At 44.4% G+C, this 22,747-nt stretch overlaps 1 protein-coding gene across 8 annotated transcripts in view; it reads right to left on the reverse strand.

Moving 5' to 3' along the window:
• The window catches only part of SLC36A3 (solute carrier family 36 member 3), a 57,336-nt gene that overhangs the window by 25,225 nt on the left and 9,364 nt on the right, over window positions 1–22,747 (reverse strand). For 4 of the 8 annotated variants that reach the window (XM_060093684.1, XM_060093675.1, XM_060093676.1 and 1 more), the window contains one exon: window positions 12,145–12,267. The exons of 3 other annotated variants lie outside the window; for them this stretch is intronic. The gene's annotated coding sequence lies outside the window, so the exon portion shown is untranslated. Of the gene's footprint in view, window positions 1–12,144; window positions 12,268–22,212; window positions 22,249–22,747 lie in introns of those variants that run through there. One more of the 8 variants, XM_060093682.1, reaches the window with a different exon arrangement.

Consider the following 22,747-nt stretch of genomic DNA (forward strand, 5'->3'; position numbering starts at 1 on the left):
CCACAGAGCAACTAAGCCCGTGCGCCACCATTACTGAGCCCGCGTGCCACAACTACTGAAGCCCATGCGCCTAGAGCCCGTGCTCCGCAACAAGAGAAGCCACTGCAATGAGAAGCATGCGCACCGCAACGAAGAGTAGCCCTGGCTTGCTGCAACTAGAGAAAGCCCGTGTGCAGAAATGAGACCCAACGCAGCCAAAAAACAAAACAAACAAACAAAAGCCCAAAGTAACACCGTATGAAATTCAAAAGGTAAAACAAACTAAAAAAGAACCCCAAAAAACCTTATGTAGTTAACATAAATGTCTTCTATCTCTGCCTCAGTCTCCCAATTCTCTTAGCCAGAAGCAGCCACTACGGCCAGTTGTGTGTGTGTGTGTGTGTGTGTGCGTGTACTTTAAAAGAAAGCATAGGCCAAGTAAGTATTTGTATGTTTTATATAAATGTGTTAGGATTCGACATATATTACAACATTGCCATCTAGAAAGGTACCAGTTTAATTCTTCCCAAAAGGACATGAGAGAGGGCGTTTCCTGACATCCTTTCAACACTGGGTATTGTCATTTACAGTCTCTCTATACCATGGATATTATCTGATCTGATTACTAAATAATAGTCTGATTGGCAATAAAGCCCTGAGGAAAAGAGCCACGTGTCTGAGTTTATGGGAGTAAAAGTAGGGACATGGGGTTAGGAGGTGAACTTCTATTTCCTGGATGGGTTTGTATGAGGAAGCGAGAGGGAGGCTGGTGGGCGGGGAGAGATGGAGAGAGGGAGAGGGAGAGAGAGTATGAATGATAGCAGAAGTCGACAGAGAGGAAAGCAGCTTGAAACTGCTGAAGAAAGAACAGCCAGCCTGAGATAGAAAATTGTTCTGGGAATTGAGAAGCTCACTTTAGGGACTTCCCTGGTGGCCCAGTGGGTAAGACGTCACGCTCCCAACGCAGGGGGCCCGGGTTTCATCCCTGGTCAGGGAACTAGATCCCGCATGTTGCAACTAAGAGTTTACATGCCACAACTAAGAAGTCCGCATGCCACAACTAAGATCCCGGAGTGCCGCAACTAAGACCTGGCACAGGTTAAATAAATAAATTACTTAATTAAAAAAAAAAAAGCTCATGTTGGGGATGACTATCTGCGATTTTGCAAAACCTGTGAAACAGGTGTAATACCCAGAGCCACATGGGTCAAACTTCTTAGATTCTGAAGGTTTCGTCTAATCCACATGTCTCCTGTTCAATGGGAATAAATATGTTAAGAAGAGAGAAGTAGGAAGTTGTGGCCCAGCTCTGTGAAGGCAGCAGTGCCTGACCTCAGATAGAGGAGGGCCGTGCAGCCACTTACGATAATCCATTGGCTTCCTCTTCAGGATGGACACTCTCTGAAGTGATGCTACTTCTACTCTCTGAGAGTGACTTGGACCCATCATCCAAGTACTTGGGCTCGCTGTTCTTGTCCCTTGCAAGCAATGAGATCTTCAGCATGGTGGATAGGTGGTGGTGGCTCAGGGTTAAGGACTGTAACAGCCTTGAACTAGCCTCCCATGGGTTTTTCTCCAGAGGAACCAAGGCTGCAGCACTGAGACGCTGACTCCTAATTCCCAAGGGTGCCTGGCCCTGGCGCTGGTGAGAGGGGGACGCTGATGTCGATTATATGCCTCACTTGGCTTTGGGGACTTACGAGAGTCTCATCTCAGGATGATCCTCAGGGCTCCTTGTGATTGCCCCGCCACACGCTGGGACTCTCCCGGGCTTTCAGCCCCTCCCAGTTTAGCCCTTAGTGCTTTAGGGCAAAGTGAACTGTGTGACTGGGAGGAAGAAGACACCATTGGACTGGAGGTTCTGGTACCTGGATGTAGGGCCAGGCTCAGGGCTTGTCTGTCTTTGGTAAGGAGGAAACCAGAACTACCTCACAATGGAGGCTGCCCGGCCAATAAGGTGCTGCTGAATCGCAGGACGCAGGTATGGCTCAATAGAGGGTAATCTGGTTGCAGCCTTCCCTGCATGGGGGTGGAGTGGCTTTGTTTTTTAAGTTGATTTACATTATATTAGTTCCAGGTGTACAATATAGTGATTCAAAATTTCTATAGATTAGCCTCTGAAGTTATTATAAAATAATGGCCATATTTCCCTGTGCTGTACAGTATATTATTTATTTTATACATAGTAGTTTTTACCTCTTTTTTTTTTTTTTTTTTTTTTTTTCTTTTTGCGGTATGCGGGCCTCTCACTGTTGTGGCCTCTCCCGTTGCGGAGCACAGGCTCCGGATGCGCAGGCCCAGCGGCCATGGCTCACGGGCCCAGCCGCTCCGCGGCATATGGGATCCTCCCAGACCGGGGCACAAACCCATATCCCCTGCATCGGCAGGCAGACTCTTAACCACTGCGCCACCAGGGAGGCCCTAGTTTTTACCTCTTAATCCCCTAGCCGTCTGATCCCTCCCCCTTCCCCTCTCCCCATTGGTATCCACTAGTTTGTTCCCTGTATCTGTGAGTCTCTTTCCTCACAGTCTGTTATAGTCATTTGTTTGTTTTATTTTTTAGATTCCACATATAAGTGATAACATACAGAATTTGTCTTTCTCTGTCTGACTTATTGCACTAAGCATAATACCCTCCAGGTCCATCCATGCTGTTGCAAATTTTCATTCTCTCTTATGATTAATAGTCCATTGTATATACACCACATCTTCTTTGTCCATTCATCTGCTGATGTGCACTTAGGTTGCTTCCATCTCTTGGTATTTGTAAATAATGCTGCTGTGAACATTGGGGTGTATGTATTTTTTCGAATTAGTGTTTTTGTTTTCTTCAGATATATACCCAGGAGTGGAATTGCTGGATCATATGGTAATTCTGCTTTTAGTTTTTTGAGGAAGCTCCGTACTGTCTTCTATAGTGGCTGCACCAATTTACATCCCCACCAACAGTGTACAAAGGTTCCCTTTTCTCCACACCCTCACAGCACTTGTTATTTGTGGTCTTATTGATGATAGCCATTCTGACAGGTGTGAGGTGATATCTCATTGTGGTTTTTAAAAAAAGTATTTATTTATTTGGTCATGCTGGGTCTCAGTTGCAGCAGGCGGGCTCCTTAATTGTGACTCGTGGGCTCCTTAGTTGTGGTGTGTGAGCTCCTTAGTTGTGGCATGTGAACTCTTAAGTTGTGGCACGCATGTGGGATCTAGTTCCCTGACCAGGGATCGAACCTGGGCTCCCTGCTTTGGGAGCATGGAGTCTTATCCACTGCGCCCCCAGGGAAGTCCCTGATTGTGGTTTTGACTTGCATTTCTCTGATGATTAGCAATGTTGAACATCTTTTCATGTGCCTGCTGGCCATCTGTATGTCTTCTTTGGAAAAATAAAGATGTATATTTTTAATGGCTATTAATTTTTTGCCTTTAAATATCTAATTTTTAATTCTTAATAGAATCCTGGGTTTGCCACTTACTAGTTGTGTGGCATGGCCAAGTCACTTAACCTTTCTGTGCCTTATATTCCTCATCTGTAAAATGAGTATGATAGTAATACCAATGTCAGAGCATTGTTAGGAAGATTAAATGAATTAACATGTGTACAGCATTTAGAACAGTGCTCAGCATCTGGTAAGCACCAATAAGTTATTACTGTTGCTAATACATTTTTCTAAATGGCTAGCTAGTTTTTCCAACACCATATATTGAATAATCTATCTTTTCCTCATTTTATTTGAAAGGTTTCCCTCATATTAATCAAATTTCTCTGTAGGCTTGGATCTGTTTTTTTGTATTCTCCTTTTCCATTGGTTAGTCTTTTCTAATGCTAGTACCAAATTGTTTTAATTATGTAGCATATTTAATATCTGATAAGAAAGGGCCACTCACTTTACCTTTTTCATGATTTTATCCCCCCCCATTAATCCTTCTAGATAACTTTAAGAATCTCCTAAGCCCCTCAACCCCCTACTGAAATCTAGTTGGGCATTTTTATTTAGAGTAAGTTAGATTGATAGATTATATTGGGCAAAATGGTCATATTTACAATCTGAGTTTTCTAAAGCATGCATTATGACTCTATTTATGGAAATCTTAATTTATGCCTTAATAGACTTTTTCTTCACATAGATATAGCACATTTTAAAAGTTTGTTTCTAGGTGCTTTTGTTTCCTATTGTTACGTGTAGGATTTCTAATAACTCCCCTTTTATTTATTTTTATTATTATTTTTGAATTGAGGTAATTCTGATTTATAACATTATATGTTTCATGTGTACAATATTATAACATTATGTTTCATGTGTACAATATTAAATTTCTACTTCTCTATACACTACAGTATGCTCACCACCATAAGTTTAGTTTCCATCCATCACCATACAGTTGACGCCCTTTACCCATTTTGCCGTCCCCCATCACTCCCCCTCTGGAAACTACTGCTCTGTTCTCTATATTTATGTGTTTGTTTTTGTCCAGTTTGGTTTGTTCATTTATTTTGTTTTTGTTTGTTTATTAGTTTTTAATATTCCACATATAAGTGAAATCATAGGGTATTTGTCTTTGACTTATTTCTTTTTTAAAAATTAATTAATTAATTAATTTTTGGCTGTGTTGGGTCTTCGTTGCTGTGTGCAGGCTTTCTCTAGTTGCAGCGAGCGGGGGTTACTCTTCGTTGCGGTGCATGAGCTTCTCATTGCGGTGGCTTCTCTTGTTGCGGAGCACAGGGTCTAGGCACGTGGGTTTCAGTAGTTGTGGCACGTGGGCTCCGTAGTTGTAGCTCGTGGGCTCTGTAGTGCAGTTGTGGCTCATGGCCTTAGCTGCTCCACGGCATGTGGGATCTTCCTGGACCAGGGCTTGAACCCTGTCCCCTGCATCGGCAAGCAGATTCTTAACCACTGCGCCACCAGGCAAGTCCCTGTCTGACTTATTTCACTTAGCATAATACCCTCAAGTTCCATCCATATTGTCACAAATGGCAAGATTTTATCTTTTTTAGTGGCTTAGTAGTATTCCGTTGTATATATATATACCACTTATTCCTTATCCACTGTTTCCGTATCTTGGCTCTTGTAAATAGTAACACAGTGAACACAGGGGTTCATTTATCTTTTCAAATTGGTGTTTTTACATTATTTGGATAAATGACCAGAAGTGGGATAGATGGACCATATGGTAGGTCTGTTCTTGGAGAATCTGAAGATCTTGGAGAATTCTGAAGAATCTGCATACTGTTTTCCATAGTGGCTGCACCAATTTACATTCCCACCAACAGTGAACAAGAGTTCCCTTTTCTCTACTTCTTCACCAACACTTGTTATTTCTTGTCCTTTTGATAACAGTCATTCTTACCAGTGTGAGGTGATATCTCATTGTGGTTTTGATTTGTATTTTCCTTATAATTAGTGATGTTGAGCATCTTTCCATGTGCCTATTGGTCATTTGTATGTCTTCTTTGGAAAAATGTCTATTCAGCTTCTCTGCCTATTTTTTAAATGGGTTGTTTGGGTTTTGTTGTTGTTGTTGAGTTGTATGAGTTCTTTATATATTTTGGATATTAATCCCTTATTGAATATATCATTTCCAAGTATTTTCTCCCATTTAGTTGGTTGTCTTTTCCTTTTATTGATTGTTTCCTTTGTTGTGCAAAAGCTTTTTAGTTTTATGTAGTCCCATTTACTTTTGCTTTTGTTTCTCTTGCCTGAAGAGACGTATCTAGAAAGATATTGCTAAGACTGATGTCAAGGAGTATACTGCCTATGTTTTCTTCTAGGAGTTTTATGGTTTCATGTCTTATATTCAAGTCTTTAATGCACTTTGAGTTGATTTTTGGGTATGGTGTAAGATAATGGTCTAGTTTCATTTCTTTGCATGTGACTATTTATTGAAGAGATTATCCTTTCTCTATTGTATGTTTTTTGCTCCTTTGCTGTAAATTAATTGTGCATGTATGTGTGAGTTTATTTCTAGGCTGTCAATTCTGTTTCATTGATCTATGTATCTGTTTTTCTGCCAGTACCATGCCGTTTTGATTACTATAGCTTTGTCATACAGTTTGAAATTAGGGAGTGTGATACCTCCAGGTTTGTTCTTTTTTTTCAGGATTGCTTTGGCTATCCAGAGTGTTTTGTGGTTCCATATAAATTTTAGAATTTTTTCCTTTTCTGTAAAAAATGTTGAAATTTTTATAGAGATTGCATTGAATATGTAGATTGCTTTAGGTAATATGGACATTTTAACAATGTTAATTCTTCCAATCTATGAGCATGGAATATTTTCCATTTATTTGTATTTTCAATTTCTTTTTTTTTTTTTTTTTTTTTGTTGTTGTTGTTGTTGTACGCGGGCCTCTCACTGCTGTGGCCTCTCCCGTTGCGGAGCACAGGCTCCGGACACACAGGCTCCGCGGCCATGGCTCGCGGGCCCAGCCGCTCCGCGGCATGTGGGATCTTCCGGGATCGGGGCACGAACCCGTGTCCCCTGCATCGGCAGGCGGACTCTCAACCACTGCGCCACCAGGGAAGCCCTTCAATTTCTTTTAATAATGTGTGATAGTTTTCAATGTACAGGTCTTTCACCTCCTTGGTTAAATTTATTCCTAGGTATTTTATTCTTTTTGTTGAGATTGAAAATGGGATTGTTTTCTTAATTTTGCTTTGTTAGCTCTTTGTTAGGGTATACAAATGCAACAGATTTTTGTACATTGGTTTTGTATCCTGCAACTTTACTGTATTTACTATTTCTAATAGTTTTTGGTTGAGCCTTTAGGTTTTCTATATATAAAATCATGTCATCTGCTGGGCTTCCCTGATGGCACAGTGGTTAAGAATCCGCCTGCCAATGAAGGGGACACAGGTTCGAGATCCAGTCCGGGAAGATTCCACATGCCACAGAGCAACTAAGCCCATGCTCCACAAACTACTGAGCCTGCACTCTAGAGCCCGCAAGCCACAAGTACTGAGCCCGCATGCCGCAACTACTGAAGCCTGCACGCCTAGAGCCCATGTTCCGCAACGAGAAGCCACCGCAATGAGAAGCCTGCACACCTCAACGAGAGTAGCCCCCACTAGCTGCAACTAGAGGAAGCCCACGCACAGCAACGAAGATCCAACACAGCCAAAAATAAATTATATTAAAAAAATCATGTCATCTGCAAATAGTGACAGTTTTACTTCTTCCTTTCCAATTTCGGTGCCTTATTTTTTTTCTTGCCTAGTTGCTCTGGTTAGGACTTCCAATCCTCTGTTGAATAAGAGTGGTGAGAGTGGGAATCCTTGTCTTGTTCCTGATCTTAGAGGGATAGCTTTCAGGTTTTTACCATTGAGTATGATGTTAGCTGTGGGGTTGTCATATATGGCTTTTATTATGTTTAGGTACGTCTCTTCTCTATCCACCTTAATTGAGAATTTTTATCATAAGTAGGTGTAGTCTTGTCAAATGCTTTTTCTGCATCTATTGAGATGATCATATGGTTTTTTTTTTTTTTTTTTTTGCTGTACGCGGGCCTCTCACTGTTGTGGCCTCTCCCATTGCGGAGCACAGGCTCCGGACGCACAGGCCCAGCGGCCATGGCTCACGGGCCCAGCCTCTCCGCGGCATGTGGGATCTTCCCAGACCGGGGCACGAACCCGTATCCCCTGTATCGGCAGGCGGACTCTCAACCACTGCGCCACCAGGGAAGCCCAATCATATGGTTTTTATCCTCTATTTTGTTAATGTGGCGTAGCATGTTGATTGATTTGCAGGCATTGAGCCATCCTTGCATCCCTGGAATAAATCCCACTTGATTATGGTGTATAATCCTTTTGATATATAGTTATTATGTGTCTTGGAGAAGGTCTTTTTGCATTGAAGTAATTAGGTTTTCTCTTAACTTCGTGGACTTGTATATCCAATTCCTTCCCCATGTTTGGGAAGTTCCAGCTATTATTATTATTATTTTTTTGTGTGCGGTACGCGGGCCTCTCACTGTTGTGGCCTCTCCCGTTGTGGAGCACAGGCTCCGGACGCGCAGCCTCAGTGGCCATGGCTCACGGGCCCAGCCACTCCGTGGCATGTGGGATCTTCCCGGACAGGGGCATGAACCCGTGTCCCCTGCATCGGCAGGCGGACTCTCAACCACTGAGCCACCAGGGAAGCCCCTATTATTTCTTTAATAAACTCTCTGCTCCCTTCTCCTCCTGAGATACCCGTTATCCTAATATTACCTTCCCTAAAAGCATCGGAGAGCTCTCATAGAATTTCCTCATTTTAGATATCTTATTTCTTTCTTCTTCTACTGGTATCATTACTAGATTTCTATCTTTGAGCTCTCTGACGTTCTCTTCCATAAGGTCTGCTCTATTTCCAGTGCTTTCTAATGCATTTTTCATCTCATTTACTGAGTTCCTCAGCTCCAGGGTTTATGTTTTGTTCTTTTTCAGAGTTTCAATCTCTTTGGTAAAGTATTCCTTCTGTTCATTAATTTTATTCCTGAGTTCATTTAACTACCTTTCCGTGTTTTCTTGTAGCTCGTTGAGTTTCTACATGACAGCTATTTTGAACTCTCTATCAGTTAGATTGCAATATTCCATCACTTGTCTATGAAGAACTGTCTCTCTCTCTCTCTTTTGGTGGTATAATGTTACCATGGTTCTTCATGGATCTCCATGAATTGTCCCTCTATAGGCACATTTGAAGCTAATGACAGGTTAGAAGTTAGAGTCCTTTCTTTTGTTTTCAGGTAGGTGGCGCCAGAACACAAGGTTTTGGTTTCTCTTACCTGAGCTGCCCCTGGTTATATTTGAGAGTTGGCACTTTCCAGCCTCTGCTGTCTCTGTAAGAGGTGTGGCTCCGTGCCTTTGTTATTGCTTCTGGTGCCTCTGGCGTCCTTGCTGCATCGCTTCTGCCAGAGCCACTGTTGTCACCCGGATGGTTGGCTCTTCCCTAGCATCTGTGATCCTGAGTTGCAGGCTCTGCTGCCGTGGTGGGAGGGGAACGGTGAGGGGATGGTGAGCTGGGGTCCTGCAGGTGCCTCTACTGGGTCTGGTGTTGTAAGGTTTGAGGGCTCCACCACTGCAGATGAAGGGGGCAGGCTGGGGTCACGTGTGCCTCAGTGGCTCGAGGGACAGGGTCCCAGGCCCCGCTGCTACTGCTGCCCAGTTACCTGTGGCCTCAGGCACAGGTGTGGTCAGGAGGCCGGAGTTGTGTGCTCCACCTCCCCTTCTGCTCTTGGGTTCTCTGAAGCTGCAGCTTAGCTGCCACGGTCAAAGGGCTGGGATTGCAGGCACCAACTCTGCTGGTTCCTCAGTTCTGCCTCCTTTATGTGTTTCAGTCTACCCACCTTTAGGTATACAGATGTTTAGAATTCTCTAGTGTCCTGGTGTGTTGGACAGAGGTGCCTTTGTTGAGTTGTGGATGTTTGACTGATTGTAGATTGAAGGGGGAGAGAGAGAGGTAGCTCTTCACTCCATGTTGCTGATATCATTCCACTCATTTTGTTTTTTTGATGACAGTTAGTATGTAGGAAAGATAATGATTTTGCAGATTAGTTTTAAATTAATTAATTAATCAATCTTTGGCTGTGTTGGGTCTTCATTGCCGCATGCAGGCTTCCTCTAGTTGCGGCGAGCGAGGGCTACTCTTCATTGTGGTGCACGGGCTTCTCATTGTGGTGGCTTCTCTTATTGCGGAGCACAGGCCCTAGGTGTGTGGGCTTCAGTAGTTGTGGCATGTGGGCTCAGCAGTTGTGGCTCACAGGCTCTAGAGCGCAGGCTCAGTAGTTGTGGTGCATGGGCTTAGTTGCTCCGCGGCATGTGGGATCTTCCCGGACCAGGGCTTGAACCAGTGTCCCCTGCGTTGGCAGGTGGATTCTTAACCATTGCGCCACCAGGGAAGTCCCAAAGATGCTTGTATTTATGTTTATTGGTCATGGTTTTTCTGTGTGCTTTGTCAGATTTTGGTATCAGAATCAGAATATCTTTGTATAAAAAGTAGGGAAGACTTTCTTCTCTCTCTAGGCCTGAAAAGAGTTTAAATAGCATCAGGCAGACTTGAAGGGTGGCAAGGAAATCCTGCTTTGCTCCTGATTCACCATACAGTCTCCAGAAACCCCCTCCTCAGTTCTCCAGAAACCCCCTCCTCAGTTCACAGCTGATTTATTACTCATAAAGAGAGGCTGTGGGGTTTCTAATTTTGTAAAACGTGTAATCCACTGAACACATTTTTCCCATTTTTACTTTAACCACCATCATTCAAAGGTCTCTCCTGGGCTCTCTACAAAGCAGTGAGGAGTGTTGGTGTGGAAAGTCTTCAGTCCTGAACCCATTTGTCACTACATGTTTGATTGTCAGCAAGTTACTCAATATCTCTAAGCCTATTTCCTTATCTGAAAATGAGCACAATGACACTACATACCTCATGGTTTCACTGTAAGGATTAATTGAGATGATCACATGCAAAACACTTAAAAAGTGCTGAGGGATGGAATGATTTTCTCTGCTTCTTGATTCAAAAGCAAGCTCCCAAAGTTAAAGAATCAGTAGGGGGTAGGGAGGGGGAAGGCTCTGTGTGTGTGTGTAAAAACCCAGTATCGAACAATTAAAATATTTTAATACCCCCAACACTCACACAATTCTAATAGCTGGTATCTTTAGTGTTGCTGACAATTACTAATGAGTCTCCCCAGATTGCTTTTATTGCTTATATCCACGTTGCTAAATTTATTTTTTTCTTTCCAAGATTTAACTTTAGCCAGACTGGTCTAAATGATAAAATTAACCTGATCATCTTACACAGTAGGGACTTGTCCTTGGAGAATGAGAGTGACCATTATTTATTTATTTTTTATTTTTTTATTTTATTATTATTATTTTTTTTGCGGTATGCGGGCCTCTCACTGTTGTGGCCTCTCCCGTTGCGGAGCACAGGCTCAGCAGCCATGGCTCACGGGCCCAGCCGCTCTGCAGCATGTGGGATCCTCCCGGACTGGGGCACGAACCCGTGTCCCCCGCACCTGCAGGCGGGCTCTCAACCACTGCGCCACCAGGGAAGCCCGAGAGTGACCATTTTTTAATAACAGAGGAAACAATCTTAAACTTAGCAAGGTGGGGGGGGGGGTGACAGTTGAGCCAGGTGGAGGATACAGGTTCAGAGAGAGGAAGACCGCTTTGCCAAGGCTCTGAACCAATCAGTGGAAGTCCTTTGGGTCTTTACATTTCTGATGTAGAAATGATGACCCAGCTCTCTGGCCAGGTAGGCTGTGGACCACTGCAGAGGCTATGAGTGTTCCATCTCCCAGCAGGTACTCTGCAGACTATGGGATCTGGCTGTGGAGCTTGTGTTCATGAAGTACCTTCTGGAATCCAGCAGGTAGAAAGTAACACACAAAAACAGGAGACCAGGACTTGGGAATTGGGGCAGACACGCCCCTTACCCCTCCGTAACTTCCCTAGGCTGCAAAGGGAGGATGATGGATAAAAATAAGCAGGAAAGGGCTTTTTAAAATGGTATCTTAAAACTGAGGCTGAAACAAGCATGAGTCACTTTCCAACACCATAGAGAGTGTAATAAGAATCATCCTTACCCCCCCACTGAACTACAGATCTGCCTACAACATCTCATTTATCTATATACCTTTCCCCAATTTTAGTGATTTTAGGGAGGAGGGAGGGAGCTGTCACCACCAAGAAGGGTGAAGTGCTTTGTTGGGTTGAGGGGCCCCTGGCTGTCAGCCAAGGTCAGACATGACAAAAGGCACGGGAATGTCAAGGCAGCAGGATTGAGTGGAAGAAGGGTCAGATTCAGTGTTGGGAGACCCAAGTTCTACTCAAAATCCAGCTCTAATGGTGCCACTGGTGGAAAGTCAGGTGGAAAGACATGCTCAGTACTCCAGAGCAGTTAGTGTCCCCCTGCCCTCAAAAGGACCTATGATGGTATTAACTTAGTTGATGACCTGTCATTATTCCCCAGTGGAGAGCAGACTAGCTGGAGGATGGAGATTCTTTTCTCACTCATTAGTGTATCCCCTTTAGAGCAATGTATCAGTTAGCTTTTGCTGCATAAAAACTTCCACATCTTATGGCTTAAAACTAAAAACATTTATTATTTCTCATAATTCTGTGGATCATCTGAGCAATATTTATGGTCCGGGCCAGTTTGACTGGGGCTGTATATAGTCTAGGATACTTCACTCACGTGTCTGGAAGTCGGCAGGCTGGCTGTTCTGAGAGATGGGGCTCAACTGGGATGATTCATTTCTGCTCCACACGGTCTCTCCTCCAGCAGGCTAGCACCGGCTTCTTCACTTGGTGCTCATATCTACACAGAGCATCACGATGAAAGTTCCAATGCATTAGCCATCACGAAACCTCTGCTTGCGTCACATTTACTAATGTGCCATTGGCCAAAGCAAGCTACAAGGCCAAGACAAGATTCAAGGGGTAGAGATATAGATTTCACTTCTTGATGGGAGCTGCAACGTCACATTGTCAAGAGGAATTTGTCGCCATTTTTGCAAACTATTACAAGAACTTTGAACTATGCTTGGTGTGTGGTAGGTAAGAAAGAACGCTTGTTGCAAGAATCAAGAGGTTAAAGAAAAAAAAGAATCAAGAGATAAATGAGGGCTTCCCTGGTGGCGCAGAGGTTGGGAGTCCACCTGTTGATGCAGGGGACACGGGTTTGTGCCCCGGTCTGGGAAGATCCCACATGCCGTGGGGCAGCTGGGCCCGTGAGCCATGGCCGCTGAGCCTGCACGTCCAGAGCCTGTGCTCCGCAACGGGAGAGACCACAACAGTGAGAGGCCCATGTGCCGCAAAAAAAAAGAAAAAAAAAAAAAAGAGAGAGATAAATAATGAAATAATCATTGTCCATCCCCACCCTACCCCCCACTCCCCGCCACTGGCACATCCATTTCTGTGACGACTGTCCTTTGTTGAGATCTTTGAACTGGGCCAAAACTTTATCCAGTTGTTTAGAAAGTTTATTGCCCTTGACTTAAATATGGTGGTTCCTTTCTGTCTAAGAGTTGCAGGTCACCATGGACCTGTGGATCCTATCCATCTTGACGCTGGAGCTCTGCACACCTTGCTGGATTATGGATTATGTCCCCACTCTTAATCTTTGCTCTTTAAACAGATCTGGAAAAGAGGACACCGTTTGTCTACCAAACCACCATCAGCCTTAGCTGGCTGCACCTCCTTCTGTCAGGTGCTGCCTCTTGGATGCCCCCTGGTGGCTTTATGGACTTTATGTTACTTCCTATTTTTGGCCACAGGATCTATATAATGAGGAGATTGGAGGGTATGTTTTGAAAGACACTGTTCCATTTGAAATATCCACGTGGGGTGGACATTTCTTCAATGAAGGACTTGTGGCCCCAGCTGCTGGGGGTGCTTCCCACAGAAAGCCTTCAGCTGGCAGTGAGTTTGGAAACTGCCTGGGTTCCTCACCCGAGGTGCATGGCAAGAACTGATTGATGTGGAGTGTGAAGGTCAGGCCATCGTAGCCCAACACAGACCCTCTCTGAAGGGTCATTCCAGTCCAAGAGCTCAGCTTCGCGCTTCCCTGGTGGCGCAGTGGTTGGGAGTCCGCCTGCCGACGCAGGGGACACGGGTTCGTGCCCCGGTCTGGGAGGATCCCACATGCCGCGGAGCGGCTGGGCCCGTGAGCCATGGCCGCTGAGCCTGCGCGTCCGGAGCCTGTGCTTCGCAACGGGAGAGGCCACAACAGTGAGAGGCCCGCGTACCGCAAAACAAACAAACAAACAAACAAAAAACTAGCCTCCTTTACAAGAATATACAATGGGAAAAAGACAGTCTCTTCAGCAAGTGGTGTTGGGAAAGTTGGACAGCCGCATGTAAATCAGTGAAGTTAGAACACACCCTCTCACCATATACAAAAATGAACTCAAAATGGCTTAAAGACTTAAATATAAGACATGACACCATAAAACTCCTAGAAGAGAACACAGGCAAAACATTCTCTGACATAAATCATACCAATGCTTTCTTAGGTCAGTCTCCCAAGGCAATAGAAATAAAAGCAAAAATAAACAAATGGGACCTGATCAAACTTATAAGCTTTTGCATGGCAAAGAAAACCATCAACAAAACAAAAAGACAACCTGTGGAATAGGAGAACATATTTGCAAATGATACAACTGACAAGAGCTTAATTTCCAAAATATACAAATGGCTCATACAACTCAACAATAGAAAACATAGAAAAAACTAATGCTAAGTCTGGCCCTAGCTGTACTCAGGGTTCCAGGACAGGTGGCCTGACCTTAACTTGGGGGTTTTCTGGGGATAAGTGATAAAGAACATTTCCTTCCTCTGCTGCCTTGTGGGCTCTTGAGGAGAAAGCTCCCCATGAAATGGGTAAAGTTGTGACAGAAAATTCACAGGATGCCAGAACCAGACTTAGGCCTGCCCACAAACTGAGGGAGAAATCTCTGTTATAAGTGCTACCCACACTGTGCTTGATAACCATTGTCTCCTTTAACCCTCTCAACAACTCTAAGCAATAGGACTTATTCTCACCATTTTATCTATGGCTCAGAGGTGGGGAGAGCTTGCCCAAGGTCACACAGCTAACATGGAAGTCACAAAAGCAGGATGGGAATGAGTGTGTTTTTCTGTGATCTTAACTACAGGTTGTCCAGCATCCTAGAAGCCACCTAGTTCAACGTTCTCTCCCCTCCCATAAAATGCTTGAAGGTTTCCTCTTCCTTGTGTGTTACAATCTTTCCAACAGACAGTGGAAAATAGGTATTAGATGGAAATTAGCACATTTTGACTAACAATTTTATATTTAGAAGTTTACCTATAGGATATAATAGGGAGTTTTCAAACATGTATGTAAACTCAAGGGTACTCATTACAGCCTTAGTTATACTTGTAAAATTATAAGCAAGCTATTTGTCAAGTCATAATGCTAGGGAAATTAATGATGATACATTTATCCAACTGAATGGTATTCAGTTATACATGGTACTATATACTGAAATTAATTGATATGAAAATTCAGGTTTTTCAAAAATTAATTTGTCCATCAGTTACTGAGTATCAACTATGTTTGAGGCATTAATATTGTATTTCATTGTATTTCATTCATATAAAATGATATATGTATGTGCTTGTTTGGGTACAATAAACCAATTTAATAGGAAAAATGTTCAAAAAAAAAGACTGGCCCCCTGGGACTTCCCTGGCAGTCCAGTGGTTAGAACTCTGTGCTTCCACCGCAGGGGCAATGGGTTCGATCCCTGGGGTTGGGAACTAAGATCACGCAAGCCTTGCAGTGCAGCCCCTTAAACCTTTTTTTTTTTTTAACATCTTTACTGGAGTATAATTGCTTTACATTGTTGTGTTAGTTGCTGCTGTATAACAAAGTGAATCAACTATAAGTATACATATATCCCCGTATCTCCTCCCTCTTCAGTCTGCCTCCCACCCTCCCTATCCCACCTCTCTAGGTGGACACAAAGCCCCAGGCTGATCTCCCTGGGCTATCTGGCTGCTTCCCACTAGCTATCAATTTTACATTTGGTAGTGTATATATGTCAGTGTTACTCTCTCACTTCGTCCCAGCTTACCCTTCCCCCTCCCCGTGTCCTCAAGTCCATTTTCTATGTCTCCATCTTCATTCCTGTCCTGCCCCTAGGTTCTTCAGAACCATTTTTTTTTAAGATTCCATATATATGTGTTAGCATACGGTGTTTTTCTCCTTCTGACTTACTTCACTCTGTATGAAAGACTCTAGGTCCATCCACCTCACTACAAATAACTCAATTTTGTTTCTTTTTATGGCTGAGTAATATTCCATTGTATATATGTGCCACATCTTCTTTATCCATTCATCTGTCGATGGACACTTAGGTTGCTTCCATGTCCTGGCTATTGTAAATAGTGCGGCCCCTTAAATCTTTAAGGACAGATGGCAGTTTATCTTCTTAAAAGACCTTTGTCAATAACACAGACTTCTTTAGAAATACCTTCTAAGATTCAACCATACTCATTCTCCAAAAAAAAAAAAAAAAGCCCCTTCCCTCCTGTGACATTTAAGAGGCTGATAAAGTGAATGCCTCTTTTGTTCATTCACTCCTTTTGCAAACCTTCACTAAGCCCCTGGTGCCCAGGCTCGGTGTCAGGCTTGGGAAGATACAGAGTTGAATGAGGCCTGGTCATTGTCCTCGGGTTGCTCACAGTCTGGGCAGCTCGGCTGATGCAGGCTAGAATTAGCTAACTTTTTTACTGAGCAATTACCATGTGCCAGGTAACAATTATCACGTGTTAAGTGCTTTGCATGGATTACCTCAACTGATCCTTAACAATAATCACCTGAGGTAAATACTATTATCCCCATTATACGGATGAGAAATTTGAAGCTAAGACAGGGTCAGTAACTTGTCCCATGCTACGTACACAGCTAGTAAGTTGTAGCACTGGGATTTTAACTCAGGTCTATCTGACTCCAAAACCAGTGCTTGTTTCCACAATGTTCTACTGACCAGGTCAATGTCAAACCTGGGATTCTTTGATTCTGCTGGCAAGGGCTTGATCTGCATTCTTCAGTGGAGGTGGATAATGCTTTACAGGTGTCCTCACTGGCAATGTCCTTTCTCCAAGGACTAACTCAGATGTCACCTCTAACACAAGCCTTCCCTGTTTTCTCCATCTGGAAAGAACACCTTCCTCTTCTAAACCCTTATAGAACACTGACTTCACCCAAGTCATTCTGTTATTTCAGTTTTGTGTGCACATCTCTTCCTCCCTGGGCTGCGAGAGCCTTAGAGGCAGGGACGTGAATGATGTCACGTGCTCACTGCTGTAGCCCCACGATGCCCAGGTGCTCAGTAATGTTGAGTAAATGGACCCCTAAAGAGTTATGCTTAGGATTTAAAAATTATCTTTAAGGAGCATTATTTTTTGCCACCAACACAACTTCTCTAAACCTCACTTTGCCTGTCTGTCAAGATTTAGCTCCTGAAGTTACTGGAAAGAAGAAGGAAAAAGTTCCCATAAAAGTCTCCAGGTGCAAGATCTCAGGCCCAGGAGCTCCTGTCAGGGAGGTAAGGAAACTTATGAGATCCCGCTGACCTCCTCCAGGCAGGAGGAGACCTGGTGGAGATGCTGCTAGACCCTTCCTGGGGGCCACTGGAGCATTCCCTGGGCTGCACCATCCAGGGCCTGGCAGCTGAAGGAGGTGCCTCCCGCCCAAGGCAGGCAGACACCTCACTCTGGCGCTCAAGCACCGTGTGGGTGAGGAGGGGCTGGGAGTGGTCATGGCTTTGGCAGGGGTTAAGCAAGCACAGGTTTGGCATGTAGGAGCTGCAAGGCCAGCTCTCAGCTGCTTGAGCCATAGAAGGCTCAGGAGCTTAAATACTGCACTTCCTACCTCTCCTGTTGTGATGCAGGCTCTGCTCCTTGGGAAGAACAAATGGCCAAAAGCATGAATGGATGGATAGATGGGCTTCTCCCGCCCTCAACACAGAGACGCCTCACAGTTGCTCTACAAGTCTGTTCTTTCACTTCCTGCTTCTGGCCACAAATACTGATAAAGTACCCCCATGCTGGCCACTCCGCTGGGTGCTAGGGACCCACCCGGGCCAGGGTGCAGTCCCTGCCTTCCATGAGCTTAGCTGGAAATCATGAATATCAATCAGGGTTTCCCATAAATAAAACTAAAAAAATTTCAACTGTGATAAGCGCTCTGAAGGAAAATTCAGCAAGGCTGAGTGTAACAAAAGCAGTTACTCTTATAAAGGGGATCAGGAAGGTTTTCCTGAGGAAGAGGAAAGTCCCCTGCACAGCAATGTTCTCTTCGCCTTGCTGCTCTAACAACATGTGGCTTCCCCCTGGGGTCACTGCTTCCTCTGCAGGCCTCTAAGAGAGGGCTGCTTTCCTCTCTCCTCTCTAAGACAGCTCCCTTGGAACACATGGCAGCAGTCCGCAGCACCTCTACTTGTTGCGGCATGCACAGCCCTCAGGGCCGCCCCCTCTTCCACTTAACACCCTCTTTCTTTCTCCCTTTCTTGCCCTCTCTCTCTCCCTCCACCATTTCCCTATGGTCATTCTTGATTAGTTCAACCACATAAAGGAATCACTTGTACTCCAGCCTCTTACGTCCTTGACCACCTTTTCTTCCAGTCTGTCCTCCACACACCGACTCCCACCATCATACCCCAGACCCTGTCATTATCAAAACCTGCACCACTATTTTAAAAAAGTTTTACTGAAGTATGGTTGATTTACAGTGTTGTGTTCCTACACCACTTTCAAAGTCTCTATTTCAAGCATCCCATTCTCTGGGTGCCTCACCAACACCTACTGGTCCATCTCACATCCACTAATTTGCAGACCCTACTAGGTCTTTGACCACGTCAGGTCCTCCAGTCCACTGATGCTGCTCTGAGACCCATCCACTGCTCTTCGCCCCCTCATAGCTTCATTCCCCTTTTTACCCAGTGACTGGTCAGTTGTAGAGTCTCCCTGCCATACACTCTCATCCCTCTTGTCCCTCTCCCTGTATTGTATCCACCTTCCAAAGCCACAACGCTGACCGGATGCACCTTTGCCTCTACTTTGAGACTACACCTAAGTAGCTGAATGTGGCTAGAGAACAAGAGCCGGATTTGCCAACCCGTCACATTTTAAATTTATGAAAACCTCAGGTGGGTCCTAGCACCGCAGGGAAAATCTACTCTTTGTCTTATTTATGTTGTTCTTCCACTCTTTAAGAGGACTATTTCCTACCTCTTCTCTCTATTCAAACCTCCATTACTCTCCCCTTTTCACTGTCAGCGGATGGCATTGTTCTCATTTCATTGAGAAAACAGAAGCAATCAAAAGAGAAGTTCCTTATCCTCCAGCCACTAAATCTATCCACTGACCTGTGTCTGAATCCATATACTAGGCTTTTTCTCCCATGAAAGTGGCTGAGCCATCCTCATCCTAAGTCCCTTTATCTTGAGCACTGGATCTCATCCCCTTTCCTTCACCTACTCAAGAGCCTTCCTCCTGCAATGATCCTTCCCTCTCTCTTGCATCATCAGCCCTTCCCTTTCTACTGCATCATTCCCATGAACATATAAACATACCATAGCACCTTTAATCTCTCATCTCTCTGCTCCCTTTCATAGCAAAACTCCTTAAAAGAGTTGTCTCTATTCACTCTCTCCAATTTCTCATTTTCCATTCTCTTGAATCTACCTCAGCTGACTTTCATCCTTATTATTTAACTGAAACTGCTCTTGCCAGTGGCAACGATGGTTCCTGTCGCCAAATCCAATGGCTAAAACTTAGCCCTCTTCTCACTTGTCTTGACAGGAGTAGACATTTCAGTCCCCACCCCCCTTTTCTTTTGGCCATGCCACACGTCATGTGGGATCTTAGTTCCCCAACCAGGGATCAGGGATCAAACCTACGCACCCTGCAGTGGAAGCGCAGAGTCTTAACCCCTGGACCACCAGGGAAGTCCTCAGGCCTTTTTACACTCACTATTTTCACCGCTGTGGTGATAGACTCTAAGATTCCACCTCCTTTGATATTTATGGTATTCATGCCCTTGCTTATCTCCTCCTCTTGTATGTGGGTGGGACCTATGCTTGCTTCTAACCAATAGAATGTGGCAAAGATGATGTAATGTCACTTTCATGATTACATCGTCATATAAGCTCTTGTTTTACTAGCAGACTCTAGACACTTCAAAGTTAGTTGGCTTTAAAGAAGTAAGTGGTCATGTTAGGAGGCCCATATGGTTAGGAGCTGAGGGCCAGAAAGAAGCTGACAGCCAGCAAGAAGCTGGGGCCCTCAGTCCTACAACAGCAAAGGAATTAGTTGTGCCAGAAACCTGAGTGAGCTTGGAGGAATATTATTTTCCAGTTGTGCCTCCAGATGAGACTATAGCTCAGCCAACACATAGTTGCAGCCTGTGAGCCCCTATAAGCTCAGGACCCAGTTAAGCCATGCCTGAACTTCTGACACAGAGAAACTGTGAGAAAATAAATGTATGTCACTTTAAGCCACTAAGTTTGTGGTAATTTATTTATTTTTAAATTTATTTATTTATTTATTTAGGCTGCATTGGGTCTTCGTTGCTGTGCACGGGCTCTCCCTAGCTGCGGCGAGCGGGGTGGGCCACTCTTTGTTTTGGTGCATGTGCCTCTCACTGCGGTGGCCTCTCTCGTTACAGAGCACGGCCTCCAGGTGCATGGGCTTCAGTAGTTGCAGCACGCAGGCTCAGTAGTTGTGGCCAGGAGGCTCTAGGGCGCAGGCTCAGCAGTTGTGGTGCACGGGCCCAGTTGCTCCGCGGCATGTGGGATCCTCCCGGACCAGGACTGGAACACATGTCCCCTGCACTGGCAGGCGGACTCCCAACCACTGCACCACCAGGGAAGTCCCTGTGGTAATTTATTACACAGCAATAGGAAACTAATATAACCACTCATCTTCTTTTATATGGTTATGTTTTTTCCATAGTGGCATCTTATACTGTATTTTTAAAAACTCAGACACAAGTTATTTGCATATTAAACAGGTACCATTCTGTACCTTCATATGGCAAATCGTGACCACGGAACCCTAGGGTCTAAGTGAGGGGTCAGAAGAGAATCCAAAGGTTCTCACACTTCTTACCAAGTGTGACCCTGACCAAACACCTTTGTCTCTCTGAGGTTCAATTTCCCATATATAAAATGTATGGGAGATTTCCCTGGCAGTCCAGTGGTTAGGACTTGCACTGCCGTGGCCTGGGGTTCAATCCCTGGTCAGGGAACTAAGATCCCGCAAGCCAAGTGGTGTGGCTAAGAAAAAAAGAAAGAAAAAGAAAAAAAAAATGAATGGGTTGCAGCAGACCATCTCAAAGAAACTGTAAAGTGTAATATATAATGATTCTGTGGCTGACTGAGGGCCTATCCAGTCTTCTTTGGAGGGAGGGATGTTGCTGAAGCAGGGAAAAGAAGGACTCACAGAGCTGAAAGATTTGGGAGATGAATTTCTTCCCCTATTAATTTCATCGGTGAGAAACTGAAGCCCGGAAGAAAGGGACTTGCTAGTACATGGCAGAGCTAGCCTCAGCCCTTTCCTTTGGGCTCCTACATCAGTGTTTTTTTGGCAACAGGAGGCACTTCTCTCTTCTAAGCTCTCCCAGGTCCTTTGTTACCGTTGTGAGGTAAACCCAAGGTCTGCCTGCCTTACAGGGGCTTAGTGGGTTTGCTCCCGATCTCTTAGAGGGCTTGGTCCCAATCCTAGGAATATTCCTCACCCAATGCTGCCTTTTCCTGCCTTATTTCAGGAGGACCTACCAGTTGGCGCTGTCTTATGCCGAGACTGAGATCAAGGAAGCTGTTGGCTGAGTAAGAGGTTAGGGGAGGATCTGTGGGTACGATGGAAGCTGTAAGTTGGTTTCAGGTAGATTGGAAGCTAGAGCTTTGGAGAACCTGAGCCCAGTAAGCTCTCGGAGGCTTCCTGCCACACACTCTTACTTAAAAAATTAATATTCACGGGGCTTCCCGGGTGGCACAGTGGTTAAGAATCCACCTGCCAGTGCAGGGGACACGGGTTTGAGCCCTGGTCCAGGAAGACCCCACATGCCGCGGAGCAGCTAAGCCCGTGCGCCACAACTACTGAGCCTGTGCTCTAGAGCCCGCGAGCCACAACTAATGAAGCCCGCGTGCCTAGAGCCCGTGCTCCGCCAACAAGAGAACCCACCACAGGGAGAAGTCTGTGCACCGCAACACAGAGTAGCCCCCGCTCACAACTAGAGAAAGCCCGTGCACAGCAACAAAGACCCAACGCAGCCAAAAAAAAAAAAATAAAATTAATATGCACATTTAAAAAAAGACATCCATAGTTAAATCCTTAATTTTTTTAATCAAAGGATTTATAATTAAAGCTAGAGTCTCCTTATCTGACCCTCTCCATTCCTCTTTCTGGGGCTAGCCTTTTTTTTTTAAATTGGTTTTTTGTTTTAGTTCTCAGTTCTCCATCTCTTTGTATAATACACTTTAATGATATTTCTCAACTAATCAACATGTTGTTAGATGAAAATTTGTACCTGTCAATCTCCCCCACTCCTCCTGTCAATATAATTATTTCACTTTTAGTTTTTTTTTACTTATCTTTGTACTTTTAAAAATTATATAAGCATAAAGATAAACTTCTTATAAATTTTAAAGAGTATTTGTGTTAGTTTCCTATTGCTGCTTTAGCAAATTACCACACATTTTGTGGATAAAACAAGAGAAATTTGTTATCTTACAGTGCTGGAGGTCAGAAGTCCTAAAATCAAGATGTTGGCAGGGCTGTGTTTTTTTCTGGAGGCTCTAGGGAGAATCCTCTTCCTTGCTTTTCCAGCTTCTAAAGGCCTCCCGCACTCCCTTGGCTTGTGGATCCTTCTCCATCTCCAAAGCCAGTAGAGTAGCATCTTCTCTTCTCTGACCTTTCTGCTTCCCTCCTATAAGAACCCTTGTGATTACATTAGGCCCGACTGGGATAATCCAGTATAATCTTCTCTTGTCAGTATCTTTAACTTAATCACATCTGCAAAGTCTCTTTGGCCATCTAAGGTAACATGTTCACAGGCTGTGGGGATTAGGACCTGGAGAACTTTGGGGGCCATTATTCTGCCTACTCCACCATACATCCCAGTTTACCTGGAACAGTCCCACTATATGCCTGGTGTCCTGGTGTAACTATTAACACAGCTCCCATTGTAAAGCAATTATACTCCAATAAAGATGTTTAAAAAAAATTAATACAGCCCCTTTTATTCTCAAAAGTGTCTCCACTTGAAC

The sequence above is a fragment of the Mesoplodon densirostris genome, chromosome 3 (assembly GCF_025265405.1).
Source record: "Mesoplodon densirostris isolate mMesDen1 chromosome 3, mMesDen1 primary haplotype, whole genome shotgun sequence".
NCBI lineage: Eukaryota > Metazoa > Chordata > Mammalia > Artiodactyla > Ziphiidae > Mesoplodon > Mesoplodon densirostris.